Genomic DNA, 18,687 nt, shown 5'->3' with positions numbered 1-18,687 from the left:
AATCGGGAGTTCTGGAGTCACACAAGCAGTTCTCAAGAACACAAAGTTGGCCTAGCATCATCTTCAAAGGTCTAGTAAGTTTTACTAGGATGAACTAATCACAAGATACCAATATAATTACAGAAAATGTTTTACCCTTTTCTTTCTTACCATCATTATAGAAGTTCCACTTGTTTTCTTCATAACTGGCTGTCCAACTTCAAACTACTCCAAATTTTCACCCTCAATTAGCAAGAATCTGAGATACTCCTCTGGAAGCCAATAAATACCTGTACTATATAATGAATTATACTGCCAAAGAAATAGGAAGAGCAGTCTCAAATTTTCATATTGTTAATACATATTAATATGATGAATAATTACCATATCATATAACATCTTAATAAAAGATACAAGACAATGGGTAGCATAATTATAATAATACTCAATGACACCGTTTCTTTCACAAAAAGCGGAAAAATTTTTGTTTCATTTTGTTACTCATAAAAATAGATCAACCAGATCACCAAGCTAAAAATCTTATTTCAATAAAAGGAATGAGTGTGTTTTATCAAAAAAATAGAATTATTTATATTAACTGAGAATTGGTCACTAAACAAGAATAAGTAGTCAATTTAGCCAATTTATGAAGGTGGGTTGCTAAATTGCTTTTTTTTTCTTAATGAATAACATAAATCTGCGCAAAGTTATCATGATCTATTTTGTCATTCCACAAATCCTTCCGTTTATGCGTATCGTAAAGTCCTATAGAAATATTTTTAGGTTTGATCAAAACACTTTGCAGAATTGGCTGCTTCACTTGCATTTTCATTTCCTTTAAACTTTGCAAGAATATGGATCCAAAATAATGGTAAATTCTTTTCGTTGTTACTTCCTGGGCCATTTTAAAAGGTTCAAGGATAAATGTGTCTGGTTTCAGTTCTAATTTCATCAGAATAGATGCTCACCAGAACATCAGCCGGGAAAGCACAAACCCCACTATGGTGCCTAGCCACAGCAGTGGCTTAAACTCACGGTCCCAGACAGGGATCGATCTGCTGCCATGCGAATGCTAGGCAAACACGTTATCACTGTACTAGCCAGGAGGCTAGGAACATTTCAAACATCCTTTTCTAAAGAGTCCTGGCTTTTTTAAAAGATATAACTCACACTGAAATGGTCCTAGCTATCCTGAGTTTTTGCCTTCTGCATATATTTATTTAGCTTAAAAGGACAGTCTAGTTGATTCTAAAGTTTTGTCTGCAGTTTCTTGAAACTTATCAACGTAAAAGCTAAAATGGTCTGTCTTTATATTTAGATCTGGAAGAGAAACTTTACCTAATGGTCCATAGGAAGGTCTAGCCAGACTTTTCAATGTTAATGAAAAGTCATTGGCTGGGAAACTAACTGACTTTGGGGATCTTTCAAATCCTGGCATGATCTTTTGATTTCCACTGAAGAACTTAAGTCAAGATCCAGAAGTCTAAAGACTTAGACATTGAAAATTTACATCTTATTCATACGCAAGATCAGCAGATTTGAAATTCTCAAGAAAAAGATACGGCCTTCTAAGTTAGGCATAGCCACACTGGTTGGATCCATACCCCTTTCATTGTACCATCTACAAGTCCCTAACTAGACATCATCCGGTTTGGAACTTCTATAAGAAAAAGTGATTTCTCCGGGGCCGAGAAGGATTGGGCTTGGGATATCGGAGAGAACCACATTGCAGCACTCCTGACTCCTGCTTTGGACTCCTTTCCGGCCATCATCATTGGTGCTTCATCTCATCTTCATCTTGTCCGTCCTTTACGTCAGGCATGTGTAACCTGCTTCGATATATATAATCCAGCGATCCTCGCTCCTCTTACGGGCTACCAACACATTAGAGACCGTGGCCCGGCTTGTTGCAGGACGATCTACATCTATCCATCCATCAAGTACAAATTACATTGCACTCATAACAACAAGAGTAAGACTAGAAATCCTGAAAGACCCAGAGATAACATTGGGTGCTTCTATGAAAAGCCCATAAATTCTTCACGTTTTCAAGTCAGCTTTGGATTCTGCTGTTATACCTACTGAAGATCCCACAGATCTTCTTAGATAGGCCATATGAGCCTATACAAAATGGTTGTCAATATTCACATCCTTCCCAAATCTGGCTTTATTAGCTGAGGAGTCCATCTTAAATTTGATAATAGGACAAGGAGAGAGTTGTCTGTTTGGGAGTAACAAGTGCTTCTCTAATCCCAAGCGAGGGAAAACTTACTCTCTTGGTGCACAACTGGATCTTTCCTTGAAAATGTGAGTGTCATTAAGATAATGTGATCTGGACTTTTCTGGGTCAAGCTTATTCTGTTGATCAGCAGGCAACTGTTGGCACCTCATATCAACTATCAGCAAAGTACAGTATAGGATCTTGAGAGCTGTGAAAAATTTAGCACCAACGCTTAAAGTTAGGTATTTAGCTTCTGTGGGGTTCAGGGATCTGTATACGCATGTGCAGAGCTACCTTCTGGCTGCTGGCTTTCTTCAGTTTGTAAAGCATAAGACTGATTTGTCAGGAATTTCTCCGACAAAAAATAGGGAAAATTATAATGATCTGGGTTAATGTTGAAAAATGATATTTTAATTATAAAATAAATTTTTGAATATACTTACCCGGTGAATATATAGCTGCAACTCTGTTGCTCGACAGACAAACTCGCCAGCGATCGCTACACAGGTTGCGGGTGTGCCCAACAGCGCCATCTGTCGACCAGATACCCAGCTCTTATGTAAACAAAGACTCAATTTTCTCCTCGTCCCACTGCGTCTCTATTGGGGAGGAAGGGAGGGTCATTTAATTTATATATTCACCGGGTAAGTATATTCAAAAATTTATTTTATAATTAAAATATCATTTTTAAATATTTAACTTAGCCGGTGAATATATAGCTGATTCACACCCAGGATGGTGGGTAGAGACCAGTAATATATGTTTACATTTTATGAGCTAAGAGTTTTTTATTTCATTTTAGAAGTTATCAAAATAACAAAAACAAAATAAATAGGGACCTGGTAAGGAAGTCGACTTGAACAATTACTCTGCCTTTTAAGTACGTCTTCCTTACGGAGCCTCGCGATCCTCTTAGGATGCTGATCGACCCCTAGGAGCTGAAGTATCAAGGGTTGCAACCCATACAACAGGACCTCATCAAACCCCTAATCTAGGCGCTCTCAAGAAATGACTTTGACCACCCGCCAAATCAACCAGGATGCGAAAGGCTTCTTAGCCTTCCGGACAACCCATAAAAAAACAACATTTCAAGAGACAGATTAAAAGGATAAGGAATTAGGGAATTGTAGTGGTTGAGCCCTCACCCACTACTGCACTCGCTGCTACGAATGGTCCCAGTGTGTAGCAGTTCTCGTAAAGAGACTGGACATCTTTCAAGTAAAATGACGCGAACACTGACTTGCTTCTACAATAGGTTGCATCCATTATACTTTGCAGAGATATATTTTGCTTAAAGGCCACGGAAGTTGTTACAGCTCTAACTTCGTGCGTCTTCACCTTAAGCAAAGTTCGGTCTTCCTCACTCAGATATGAATGAGCTTCTCGTATTAACAATCTGATAAAGTCTGACCAAGCATTCTTTGACATAGGCAAGGATGGTTTCTTAACTGAACACCATAAAGCTTCAGATTGGCCTCGTAAAGGTTTAGTACGCTTTAAATAGAACTTAAGAGCTCTAACAGGGCATAAGACTCTTTCTAGTTCATTGCCTACGATCTCCGATAAGCTGGGAATATCGAAAGATTTAGGCCAAGGCCGAGAAGGCAGCTCATTTTTGGCTAGAAAACCAAGTTGCAGCGAACAAGTGGCTTTTTCCGACGAAAATCCGATGTTCTTGCTGAAGGCATGAATCTCACTGACTCTTTTAGCCGAGGCTAAGCATACCAGGAAAAGAGTCTTAAGAGTGAGATCTTTCAGGGAGGCTGATTGTAACGGCTCCAACCTGTCTGACATGAGGAATCTTAGTACCACGTCTAAATTCCATCCAGGGGTAGCCAAACGACGCTCCTTGGTGGTCTCAAAAGAATTAAGGAGGTCTTGCAGATCTTTATGTTTGGAAAGATCTAAGCCTCTATGCCGGAAGACCGATGCCAACATGCTTCTGTAGCCCTTGATAGGGGGAGCTGACAGGGATCGTCCTTTTCTCAGGTATAAGAGAAAATCAGCTATTTGAGCTACAGAGGTACTGGTCGAGGATACAGAAACTGACTTGCACCAGTCTCGGAAGACTTCCCACTTCGATTGGTAGACTCTAATGGAAGACGCTCTCCTTGCTCTAGCAATCGCACTAGCTGCTTCCTTCGAAAAGCCTCTAGCTCTCGAGAGTCTTTCGATAGTCTGAAGGCAGTCAGACGAAGAGCGTGGAGGCTTTGGAGTACCTTCTTTACGTGTGGCTGACGTAGAAGGTCTACCCCTAGAGGAAGACTTCTGGGAACGTCTACTAACCATCGAAGTATCTCGGTGAACCATTCTCTCGCGGGCCAGAGGGAAGCAACTAACGTCAACCTTGTCCCTTCGTGAGAGGCGAACTTCTGCAGTACCTTGTTGACAATCTTGAACGGTGGGAATGCGTAGAGATCCAGATGTGACCAATCTAGGAGGAAAGCATCTATATGTATTGCTGCTGGGTCCGGGACTGGAGAGCAATAGATTGGAAGCCTCTTGGTCAGCGAGGTTGCAAAGAGATCTATGGATGGTTTACCCCAAGTGGCCCAAAGTCTCTTGCACACATCCTTGTGGAGGGTCCATTCGGTTGGAATTACTTGCCCTTTCTGACTGAGACAATCTGCTATGACGTTCAAGTCGCCTTGGATGAACCTCGTTACTAGGGAGATGTCTTGACCTTTTGACCAGATGAGCAGGTCCCTTGCGATCTCGTACAACGTCAGTGAGTGGGTACCTCCTTGTTTGGAGATGTACGCCAAGGCCGTGGTGTTGTCCGAGTTAACTTCCACCACTTTGCCTCGAAGGAGAGACTTGAAGCTTTTCAAGGCCAGATGTACTGCCAACAGCTCCTTGCAGTTGATATGCATGCTCCTCTGACTCGAGTTCCACAGTCCTGAGCATTCCCGACCGTCCAGTGTCGCGCCCCAGCCCACGTCCGATGCGTCCGAGAAGAGAACGTGGTTGGGAGTCTGAACAGCCAGGGGAAGACCCTCTCTTAGGTTGATATTGTCCTTCCACCAAGTCAGACAAGACTTTATCTTTTCGGAAACCGGGATCGAGACCGCTTCTAGCGTCTTGTCCTTTTTCCAGTGAAAAGCTAGATGGTATTGAAGAGGACGGAGGTGTAGTCTTCCTAGTGACACAAATTGTTCCACGGATGACAGCGTCCCTACCAGACTCATCCACAGCCTGACTGAGCAGCGTTCCTTCTTCAGCATCTTCTGGATGGATAGCAGGGCTTGATCTATTCTGGGGGTTGATCGTCTTGTTGTTCAGCAACGTCCTCATCAGAGGGTTCCTCATCCGAAAACTGATGAGGAAACGGCAACGGAGTGGGCAACGTCTGGCTCGCTGAGTCCGGTCGCACTGGTGCATGCGTGACGGAGCCGGACGCAACATCATGGAACTGCTGCACAGTCTGTGAACTGTCAACAACCATGGGTGCGCGAGGAAGCACAGCGTCAACCCGAGACTGTCTAGACCGTCTGGGTTGTGCAGTCAACACCCTACCGGGTTGCTGAGATTGACGCACTGCGTCAAAACAAGTCACCTCTGCTGGTTGTTGAACGTCCTGAACGTCAACAACCACCTCCGAGCGTCGCTTAACGTCAACGTGCGGCTGGCAACCCACACTGGGTCGCATCGGTGGAGGAACCACCTCAACTGGCAGACGCGAGAAGGTTACCTCAGCGTCAACAGGGCGCACAACCGACCGGTTGGAAGGTTGTTGGCCAGAAGGTTCGGCAGCAACCTTCTCCGCATTAAAGTCCTTTATCAAGGACGCAAGCTTGGACTGCATGTCTTGCAGCAAAGCCCATTTAGGGTCTACGGGAGCAGGTGCGGCAACAGACGGGGTTAGCGACTGAGGCGGTACCGCTTTCCATCCCTGAAAGCCTTGTTTATGCATGACATAATTGTACAGCAAAACTTCAAAGGCTCGAAAACAGCTGTGAAGTTGACCTGTAAAAAACTTGGAGCGTCTCCTGGCCAGGCGCCAGGGAGAGTCTACGAGATTTGAGAAGTCTATCTGGGCAGAGGCATGAACTCCCAAGCCGAGAACTTCTCTCGTGTCATATCAGACTCTCGCTCTATAAGCCAGTTTAAAAGAAGGGAAAGCAAAGGCTGTATCCCCCAAACTCCTCCTGGTGATAAACCAGTCGCCTAGCCAACGTAAAGCTCTCTAGGAGAGCGAGAGAGCACTAGCTTAAAAACAACGGCTTCAAAGTAGCTAGGCCTAGTGTAAGCTCTGACGTTTAGGCGAACGAGGAGCAGCAGTTACAAAAAGATCCGGACAAAGATCCTTAAAAAAAAAAAAAAAATCATCATGATTTAATTAAAGTCCATAGGGGGCTAAGCAGCTTTAGGCTCCTCTCCATCTGACAGAGTCCTCAAGGGAATATCAGTAGGAGGGGGAACAGCAACTTCCTCATCTACAGGAACCTTGTCCGATAAAAGCTGAGTCTCAAGCAAGGGAGAGACCTACCGTGGTGGCAATGCTTTACAAGCAGAGTCCACACTCACTGGTGCATTAGTAGCGGACCAGAACGCAACGTCATGTAACTGCTTGACAGTCTGTGAACTGTCAACAACTGAACTGTCAACCACAACAGGTGCGTGAGGACGCACAGCGTCCACTCGAGACTGCTTTGACTGCCTAGACTGAGCAGTCAAAACAACTCTAGAATGCGGAGGTTGACGCACAGCGTCAAAACAAGTCAACTCCGATTGTTAGCGAACGTCTTGAACGTCAACAGGAGCATCAGCAAGTGGCCTAACGTCCAAATGCGGCTGAAAATCCACACGAGACCGCATCGAGTGTGGTTCTAAACAACCTGACTGACGTGACTTAGCTACGCCAACGTCAACAGGAAGCACAAAGGAACGTTAGGTTGGCTGAAAGCCAGGATATCGATGAGATAAACGGCTAGACTCAACGGACTAATCGGCAGAATAGTCTTCCATAAGGGAGGCAAGCATATTCTGCATGTCTTGCCATACAACCCATTAAGGATCAACGGAAATGGTTGTGGTAAGAGACGAGGGTAACGTCTGTGACCGCAACACTTTGCCAACAAAAAAGACTCTCGGAATCTGTGTTACGCTTTTGTTAGGCGGCGAGCAGTTATCCGATGACTGCATAGGGTCAGAGCTGTCCTAATGGCTGTAACCAGGACGCTGGACCTGTCCTGAAAGGACTGACTTTCGCTTAAGGGCTTCGAAACCTTGTGACAGGTTTCTTATGCGAAAAGCCTTCGGATGACGAGGAGAAAAAAAACGTCTCTCTCGTCTTATGGTAGGGGAGATCTTGGTAAGATACACCCGATACCATAGAGGGAAACGTCTGTTCGTTGATCAAGGCCTCTCGAACCCATAAGTCGTTCGACATTACTTCTCCCCTGGGCTTGGGAGCTTGCAAGAGGTCCCGGACTAGGTGAACGACAGGCACGAACAGACGAACCCTCGGACGCAACACTGTAACACTTTGCGCATATCACTTTATCACTTCGATTTTCTGTTTTGCACTTATTTCACTGAAATCGAAACTTTTACTGATTTCTACCTGAAACACGCAATTCTACCCTTCATTAAAAGGTAGTAATTGCGAAATCAGTCGTATATTGCAAGCTCATTAATACCAGCAAAAAACAGAAAACATATTTTAAGATAAAAAATTCAGTGGCTGGGAAAGAGACTAAACACTAGTTCATAAAAACTACGTTTTCAATCTCTCACCGCACATAGCCTGGGGACGAGAATAAAAAACTAAAAACGTTTTATCCTTCCTCCCCGTACAGAGACTAGGGACGCGAGTAACTCGAGAACAACGTTACCCGCTTGAACGGAACGTTTTCTCTCCTCTCTCTCCCTCCGTCTCTATCTCTCTCTCTCTTTCTCTCTTGATTTCGCACCTAAGAGAAGAGCCCAATTATATTTCGTCAAAAAAACATGTTATTTGACTAAAGGAAAAAACTGAAAGGTTTTTCAAATAAAAAGTTCCTTTAAAATAGAATTTAAAACATTTAAGCTAAGAAAGAATGAACAAAACGTCAGAATCGATTTACTCTTACTGCAAAGTGAAACGGTGATACACTCTCTCTCTATCGTAACGATAGAGCGCATGTTGAACGTCCTGAACGTCAACAACTGCGTAGCATAAATAAACTAAACGTTAGTTCATCTTTGAAAACAGTACGAAGACTATCAAAGAAATTCTTTCATAAAATATTACATTTAAACAGTTTTAAATCCTTAGCTCTTTAAAAGCTATTTACGATATAAAGGGCTCAACGTTGATTAACTTCGGTTTCCAAGTTAGGACCGCCTACTCTCAGGAAAGGTCGCATATAAACAAAACATTAAAATTTATTTTTATATGTTTATAATAAATGGAAAGTTAATCGAAGAGGCCTAATAAAGGCGGAGAGATATAAAATATATAGAGGAAAATCTATAAATAATTTATAACGTGATAAGATAAATACTAAAAGCCTAAACACACTTCCGTCTAAGGGAAGGGTCGGCCATTTAAAAGTGAAAGAAAGTCCATACTCTCTTTGTCACCATAAGTAAATCTATCCAAAACGAGTTCAAGATTTAAGATGAAGATAAAACACCTGCATTGCGAAAGCTCAAAACCAGAATATAGTACTTCACCAATATGATGTGAAAAACTCCAGTTTAGCAACAGCGAGTAAAGTACGTCTTGTCGACACGTCGACAGAGAGAAAATTGAGTCTTTGTTTACATAAGAGCTGGGTATCTGGTCGACAGATGGCGCTGTTGGGCACACCCGCAACCTGTGTAGCGATCGCTGGCGAGTTTTTTCCGTAGAGTTTGTCTGTCGAGCAACAGAGTTGCAGCTATATATTCACCGGCTAAGTTAAATATTTAAAATTAATAATTTCAGAAGAATCTTGTATAATTTTTCTTCTAACCACTGAGACCTTATTACCGCCAGCAATTGGCAGTATCTTTAAAACTCTATAGTACATGAAATAGAAAAAAAATACCTTACAAGTACTGTACTGTTAACTGAAGCTTTCATATCTGATAAGGGTATACAATGGGAGCTACAATAAATGGTAACACAGCCAAGTCTGTTCTATTAAGCTTATATGAAGAAACTAGTCCTTGTAGGTAAATTAATGACCACGACTATCAAACATCTACTGGGTAAAGTAACATTTGTTCCATCGAGCAGCATACCAATACAAACCTTAACAGTAATAAAGACAATAGAAATTGATATATTTACATCAATAACCTTATTGAGAATATTTTGACAATGGTAGAAACCCTTATCGAGAATATTTTGACTATGGTAGAAACTGTCTCGAGTTCTTTCCCAAAAATGTATTGCTAGATAAACATAATATTGTACCTGATCATAAAGAGATAATTGAATTATCTTGATATATTTACATCAATAACCTTATCGAGAATATTTTGACTATGGTAGAAACTAATGTCTCAAGTTCTTTCCCAAAAATGTATTGCTAGATAAACATAATATTGTACCTGATCATAAAGAGATAATTGAATTATCTTGATATATTTACATCAATAACCTTATTGAGAATATTTTGACTATGGTAGAAACTAATGTCTCAAGTTCTTTCCAAAAAATGTATTGCTAGATAAACATAATATTGTACCTGATAATAATAAAGAGATAATTATAATTGAATTATCTTGGAGAGATTTACTCTCCATTTACAATATGCACTTGGTAGAAATCATAACTCAAAACATTTGATTAGAATTGTATTATATTCCATACACTAAGGGATTAGGATTTTACAAAATAATCATGAAATATTCATGAGTTCCAATAACCACCGTTATTAACATTTGCTGATGACTATGCCAAAAGGCAAATCACAATGGAAAACCATAGAAATACTATTGCATTGTTATTCTACTTTATTAAGCAGAAAATTATAGTTTTTTCTTTCTTAACAGACTCTTGGCAACCACAATGATTTTTCTACATTGACGAAAAGAGAATAAAACAATACACAAATTAACTATACAAAACCTATAGAAACAAACCTTTGGTTGCCAAAGTATATATACATTTATACATATTTATTTGAGCAACTAACCTCTTGAGGTTGTTTGCTTTATTATAAATAAATATAGGTAATCAATTCTTATTTCTATGAAGACCGAACATCAAATTTCCTACCTTTCTCGGGTGAGAATTTTCAATATTTGATAGCAATTAACCTGTGGTTTTGTGTACAGTTTTCTTTCTAATAATAAAAGGATTGAAAAAATGGAGTAGAGATTGGCAATTGAAAGGTAAATGGGTAGTTACAGCTGGCCAAAAGTAATTTGAAGTCTTAAAGACCAGTCATGAGTGGCAGAGGCCAAGGAGAGGTAATTGTATTGTCATACATTGTCCTTTAGACAAAACATATGTTTCAAAGTCAGGGGAAACCCATGCAGTGGTTGCTGAGGGCTCGGCATGTGAACCTAAAAGAACCTCAAAAAGTTTTATCGAGACACCAGAGGAGTTTGAACTCAAGACCATCACACTGTGAAGACCAGGTGCTGAACTTATTCAGTTTATTAAAATCTTGAATTTTGAAAGTAATTTGTATTTTTCCTAGCCATACAAACCTGGGTTCTTTAATTACGGATTTTGATTTAGTAAGAGCTGGAGTCGGTCATTACAGTTGGAAAACAAGTGGTTATCTAGTTGGTGAGAGTGCGGGGCAATTAGCTGCGTGCTCCTTTCCAGCTAGAGAGCCTTCAATGTTGATATTCTGCCCAAGGACTGACAAGAGGTGGTTGAGGAGGCAAGTTGGATTAAAGGAGTCAGGTTTGTATGGTTAAGAAAAACAAATTACTTAAAAAATTTGTGATTTGTTCCTATGCAGCGTACAAACCCTTGTCCTTTAATTAGGGAGACTCCCTGCATGGTGAGCTTGGAAGTCTCCTTGGAACCTAAACTGGATGGTTAATTTTCTTTCCTGGAAGTGATCACCACTAATTCTGTGCAGAAGCAGTGATGATCCCAACATCCTCATTCCTGACTTTCATAGCATGATGACTAATGAAACTAGATATCATCTTCCCCCAAAGTGGAATGTCAGTTGGGAACATGTACCTTGAACAATGATTAATGGGTTGGTAAAAGATCCACCATTCTCCCACTCATTAAAAGGGTATGGGAGACATATTTATACCGGAAGAATGGAGCCTTGAAGTGTAACTTACCAGCGTCAAATCCGTCCAGCACATCCTGTTTCGACCGCTTGGTCCCCAAGGAGGGGTGAGAGAAGAATGAAGGACAGCCAGTCATACTACCATTTATTCCAAATTACATACTGTATATACATTACCATAGATGAGATGCATCATTGTCTCGTGTGGGAGATGGGCTGGTTACACAACCACTTGAGCAGCAACCACAGGTCCAAGCACAAAGTTCTCAAGGGACTTGACAGTACAGTATACTAATGCAAATAAAAGGCCGTAAAGGTGGTTTGTCTCTTCCAGACAACAGGCTTCAACACTTAACCCACTGAAAGGTTTCTCCTGAAGGCAAGAGTGGGCAATACCCCTGACTTTGTTAGCTCTGGTCCTAGCTGGTGCCTCGACCCTCTCGTCTGGCAGGGCGCATGGTCTACGGATCGCCTCAAGAAGCCAGAAAGAGACCGTGCTCCTTAACACCTCTTTCTTAGACCTGCCAGTGGTAGCAACAAGTCTCTGACACTCGGGTCTGAGCTGTCAGGTCCTTTAGAGATAGCACCGTAGAGCCCTCATGAAACAGAAGAGAAGGAATGGAGGACTTAAACTAGGGGTCATGCACTGCTGGGTACTGAGTGTTGGCCATAAAGTGAGGCACCAAACTGGAGATCTAATACTACTCCTAAGAGTGAGAGATTAAATATGAGAGGCTGTGCAACCTGCCAAATCTCTTCACTAATGCTAAAGCTTAGCAGAAAGACAGTCTTGAGAGACAGATCCCTGTGTGACGACCTCTTCAAAGGTTTGAATAATGTACATGTAAGAGCCTTGAAGAATGAAGTCATGTCTTATGTCCCACTCCAGGGGCCTGAGGTCCTAGGGTGGCCATCACTTTTCATATCTCCTCAGAAGCATAGACAATTCCTAGAAAAAGGAGAGTTCTAAACCCTTCAGCTGGATGACCATACTCAAGTTCTAGCAGTAGCCTTTGACAACCATGACTAAGATGACAAGGAAATAACTTTCATGATCTGTGCTATAGTTGCTCCGACTAGAGAAATATCCCTTCTATGACACCAATTACAAAAGATTACCCACTTAGCCTGGTAAACAGCTGTAGAGGACCTCCGGAGATATCCAGACATCTCTTGTACAGTGCCTCGCGAAAAGCCTTTTGTTCAGAGATACTAGATAAGCTCCACTTCCCATGGCACCTCTGCAGGTGTGGCCAACAGAAGAGCAAGCAGATCAAGATATCACTTGGAAATAGGGCATTTGAGAGCCACGAGAGTCATCCTGAGTTCTGGCGTAATCAACTTTTGATTACTGGCTGGATCTAGCGGAAAGACGTAGATGTCAAGGTGATCCCATAGGTGTTGGAAGGCTGCTTGCATCTCAAGAACGTTGATGTGCAGATGCCTTTCTTCTTTTGTCCACACACCCCAGATGACCAGGTCTTCCAGGTATGCTTCCAATCCCTCCTTCGATGTATCCAAGAACAGTTGCATGTCCAGAGGCAGAGAGTCAAGTGGGACTTCCATGGTGAGATTCTCCTCAGTGAGCCATGAGGATAGATTGGCCTGACCCTCCTGCCCCACTGGAACAGGATGGAACTGGGATCCCTGTCAGCTGACCATAATCCATAATATATCATTGAAGGGATCTCTGGTGGAGGCGCCAGGGTGAAACAATCTTTTCCAATGAGGATAGATGACTGAAAAGACATTGCCTGCACCAAGCTGGTCCCTGTCTTAGACAGGAATGGTCGCACAACAAAGCCTGTTGATGCGATCGTCAGATGGAACCTTGCTACTGCTGTATCTATCAGTTTGACCAGGTACTTCAACCTTTACACTGGTATAGGATTTGATTTCTTCCAGTTTACCACAATCCCCAGATCATGGAAAAATGCGAGAATCCAATCTTGATCCTGTAGCAACTGTCCCTCCGAGGAGCCAAGGATCAACCACTTATAGAAATTCATCGACGGATGGGCCCAATCGGCTACAAATGTGAACACCTGAAGAGCCGGACATAGTCCGAAGCACAGAGTCTTGGATTGGTACACCATACCGTAGAGGGAGAAGTGATGGTATTTTTGACAGGAGCGATGACTAGACACTTGAAAGTAGGCATCCGTCAGGTGTACCAAAAGAAAGTCACCCTTTTTCACATAAGACAGAACAGACTGTATGGATTCCCTCCTGAACTTTGTTTGGCAAACAAACTTGTTCAAAGCCCTCGGAACAAAGCCCTCTGTCCCAAATTCTTGGCCTACCAAAGCATGAACGCGCTTGATTACAGCCTTGAATGGTGTCATCCTCTTTACCAAACCAAGTGACAACTCATTGTTAGAGGGAGGAGTGTTCAGCATCCTAGATGGAATGGAGAAGGTCACTGAAGCTCATCCATCAACCTTGTTATTATAATTATTATTATTACTATTACTATTATTATCATTATTATTATTATCATCATTATTATTATCATTACCAGCTAGGCTATAACCCTAGCTGGAAAAGGAAGACACTGTAAGCCCAAGGGCTCCAACAAGGAAAAATATCCCAGTGAGGAAAGGCAATAAGGAAATGAATAAACTATATGAGAAGTAATGAATAATGGACATAAAATATCTTATGATCAGTAACAATGTTTAAATAGACCTGTCATGTATAAACTATGAAGAGAGACTCCTGTCAAACAGTTCTACATAAGAACATTCACTCCAAATTTGAACTTCTGAAGTTCTACCGATTCAACTACCTGATTAGGAAGACCACTCCCCAATCTGGTCACAGGTGGAATAAATCCTTTAGAATACTATGTAGTATTGAGCCTTATGATGGAGAAGGCATAACTGTTAGAATAAGCTGCATACCTATAGTCCATTTCTTTTGGCGAGTCATATTTGCACCGACTCGTAACGGTGCCCCTTTAGCTCGGAAAAGTTTCCTGGTTGCTGATTGGTTAGAATTATCTTGTCCAACCAATCAGCAATCAGGAAACTTTTCCGAGCTAAAAGGGCACCGCTGCGAGACGGTGCAAATATGACTCGCTAAAAGAAATGGACTATGGTGCCACATAAAGGATGGTACAGTCTGGGAAGGTATGCATACAAATGATGGTCAGAATTATGAAAAATCTTATGACATGCATAAAGAACTAACTGCGCGACAGTGAGAAAGATCTAGATCAGGAATAAGAAATTTAATAGCACGCAAGTTTTTCTCCAACCAATTAAGATGGGATTCAGCAGTTGAAGACTAGACAATAGAACAATACTTGAAAGACTAATGTGTTTCTCAGAAGTAAATTTGCAATCAAGAATCACCCCTATAAAATTCTATAGGGGACTGACTTAGGGTCATATGCAGAGGGACAGCAGCAGCAGTTGCTACTGCAACGAAATGGGAGGAGCCTTCTCCAACCCTAGCGATTCAAAGAGAGTAAAGGGCTGTCTTTGTTAGCGAAAGCAATGAAAATCTGTTGAGATTGTTTCATTGTCATTTACCATGACCATGTCTATACATTAATATCAATCTCACTAAACTGATATATAGTCTGATTTTATATGTGAAGCAGCGAAAGACTTCACCGTAGTCCTTTTGGGCATTGCCTAGTCTGACCCCCATTCAGGGCGTATGCTTGCTACTGCACCAGAGGCAACAACCTATACCCAATGCGGGGATGATTGTCAACAATCATGCCTCATACAAGAAGCACAAAGGGAGAGTAGACCTACAGCCGGTTTAGCAATTGCAGTGTTCATCCTTTCTCCAGCAAACTTATTGCTTACACTCCACTTCAACAATCACAACACTTCCTGAAAGAGGAAAAAATGGAAAAGTCTTGAAAGGAGCCGACTGTACGTGTATATGCGTCAGCGGCCGAATCAAAATTGAAGGCTCTTAGGCTGGAAAGGAGGCTGGGCTAACCAGCTGGATAACTGCTTGTTATCTAACTTTAACTATCAACTGCAGCTCACTCTGAATCACTCTCCCTAATCAAAGAACAGGGATTTGTATGGCATAAGAACAAATATTTTTGATTGCGGCTTGCCACATTTCCTAAAATCTAGTCTTAATAAAGTCCATTGTCCATCTGTTAATCATTTTGCCACTTTGCAGCCAAAATGTCCGCAGCAATGATCTTATTTGCTAATAAGAGTTGCCTGTAACTAATAAACTCTCTGCCTTTTGCAGGATAACTTGCATAACTTTGAATATAAATCATTAGCCTCTCCACATTAACTTTACTCTTTATAAAACCACTGTAAATCGTAAGATCATCTTAACTATGGTTATTCAGTCAATGCTGATTTTTGACTGAAGATTACTCCATCTGGTGACAAACATACTACAGTACAATAGATATCACAAAAAATGCTGGAAGAAGGTAAATAATAAGCTTCATTATGACTACTCTTAGTCGGCACATATAAACAACCATGACAGTTGATAAGTATGTTGTCCAATCATTTCAAACTGAAACATTTTTCAGACTTTAAGAAATATCAGTTTCCCCTTCACTAGTTCATGCCAGTTCAAAATTTTCGATAAATTTTGGGTGAAAAAATGAAAAACCTTCACCGAAATGTTTCTCCATGATACTTATCTCTCACCTGACACTGACAGGAATGCCATAAGTAAAATTATGGATTGCATTTATGTACGGACACATATTGATTGATTATACATGCAGAGGAATGAGAGGAAATGTTATACAGAAAGCAAATCTATCTCAAACTATCAACTAACAACTACAGAATTTACATTTGGTTGGCTGTCAATGTGATCATGTTAATGAAGCTAGGAGCTAAAAAAAAGTACTTATTTGAAATGTCATAATAAATAAAATCAAAACTTCAATAATCTAAGCCAACAAAATTATTCAAGTATACTTGTCCACACTTTATACTGATTGGCCATTTCTAGGGCATCCCATACATATACTTCTTTTTAAATAGCCTTTTTTCCATCTATGAAAATAGTCACTTTGCCAAACACTATTTCATGACAGCACTGCCACTGTCTACCCTAACTGATATTCCTGAAATGCAATATTCACCAAAAAACCTACACCTCTTTAACACAGTTTCTTGTTAAAAGAAATACAGTTCCTTATTAAAAGAAACTGAAGACTTATAAAAGCAAGAGTACAACAACGCCATAGTCTAAATAGGGCCCTGTGTTAGTTATATTAATCCTTTGAGCCCCAGCCCTTCCCAAACGATTTGGCACTCAAGCCCACGCCCTTTTTTTTGGATATTTTTACTCAACTTATCTTAGCACAAACTATACAAAAGAGTACTTAACAACATATATAATTGTATAGCTGAGAACATTTCCTTTCCATTGATATATGATGTTACATATTTTGTAAAATTTCAATACAGTATATACAAATAATAAGATAAAAACTGGTAATTACTAAACGTAAATCAAGTTATGGCGCTGAAGGAAGTACAAACAGTGAATGTAAATTATGTCTGCTGGAGTTTAAAGGGTTGGTGGATGTAAATTACGCTCGATGGAGTTCAAAGGGTTGGTGGATGTAAATTACGTCTGATGGAGTTCAAAGGGTTGGTGGATGTAAATTACGTCTGATGGAGTTCAAAGGGTTGGTGGATGTAAATTACGTCTGATGGAGTTCAAAGGGTTGGTGGATGTAAATTACGCTCGATGGAGTTCAAAGGGTTGGTGGATGTAAATTACGCTCGATGGAGTTCAAAGGGTTGGTGGATGTAAATTACGTCTGATGGAGTTCAAAGGGTTGGTGGATGTAAATTACGTCTGATGGAGTTCAAAGGGTTGGTGGATGTAAATTACGTCTGATGGAGTTCAAAGGGTTGGTGGATGTAAATTACGCTCGATGGAGTTCAAAGGGTTGGTGGATGTAAATTACGCTCGATGGAGTTCAAAGGGTTGGTGGATGTAAATTACGTCTGATGGAGTTCAAAGGGTTGGTGGATGCAAATTACGTCTGATGGAGTTCAAAGGGTTGGTGGATGTAAATTACGTCTGATGGAGTTCAAAGGGTTGGTGGATGTAAATTACGCTCGATGGAGTTCAAAGGGTTGGTGGATGTAAATTACGCTCGATGGAGTTCAAAGGGTTGGTGGATGTAAATTACGTCTGATGGAGTTCAAAGGGTTGGTGGATGCAAATTACGTCTGATGGAGTTCAAAGGGTTGGTGGATGTAAATTACGTCCGATGGAGTTCAAAGGGTTAAACAAAAATGAAGTCTAGTGTAGAATAACATAGATAAATGACGCAAAGAAGATAGGAGAGAAAAAAAATGTGACAATTATTAAAGAAAACTTTTCATCACTCTATTACGACACATTTCATCAGTATGAAAACGTCCACTATGGTTTCAGATATTATTTGCTTCCTTTTCTTCTTTGACAAGTTGCATGAAAGCAATGTCAGTCATTACTTCAAGGTTAGAGAAGTGAAAAGATGTGCAAATGCAGTTAACCAATAAACACTGTAGCAGTTAAAGCTAAATAAAGATAGTCAAAACTATGGTGCTATCCTTTATGTTACCTGCATGAATAGTAACAGCCTTTTTGGAATACACAACGTAACTTGTAACTACTTATTCAGGGTTGGCCAATACATATTCTACAAGTAACAACATGAAAAGCTGACCCATAGTGATGAAATAGAAAAAATACTAATACAAACTTTGTCAAAGGTGATCTGGCCATTATTGTATCTTAGTGGCATAATAGAAAAAATACTAATGCAAACTTTGTCAAAGGTGATCTGGCCATTATTGTATCTTAGTGGCATAATAGAATTATTTGCAGGACAGAGAAGCAAGAAGTTGTAACTTAAGAGGTGCTCAAATGAGGAATGGTTGCATCGCAAAATACCATGTCAAAAACTTTATATATAAAAAAAAAAAAAAACTGTACCAGAGTAAATAAGGTTACTATTAGTAACTAAATAGTGGTTAAAATAAAAAAATAAATGTTTCCGTTCCCATTTCTGTGTGTATATAATAATTCATGGGCAATATTTGTATTTAATATCACGAGAACAGATTAATTAAACAACAGCGCCATATACATTCTTTTACACCTGGTCACAAACTTTGTTCTTTAGCAGGATGTGAAAATTGGAGTAAGAAAATTGAAGGTGGACAGCTCAGCATGAAGAAAGACAAATAGAACTTGGAATAAAAATAAATTGAATGACATAATTGATCTTTTCATAAAAACAGAAAGTGGTATGTACAAGTCTGCTTAGCAATCTTGTCACATTGAACTGGAGGA

Source organism: Palaemon carinicauda, chromosome 29 (genome assembly GCF_036898095.1).
Source record: "Palaemon carinicauda isolate YSFRI2023 chromosome 29, ASM3689809v2, whole genome shotgun sequence".
NCBI classification, from domain to species: Eukaryota; Metazoa; Arthropoda; class Malacostraca; order Decapoda; family Palaemonidae; genus Palaemon; species Palaemon carinicauda.
This window is presented reverse-complemented; position numbering follows the sequence as displayed.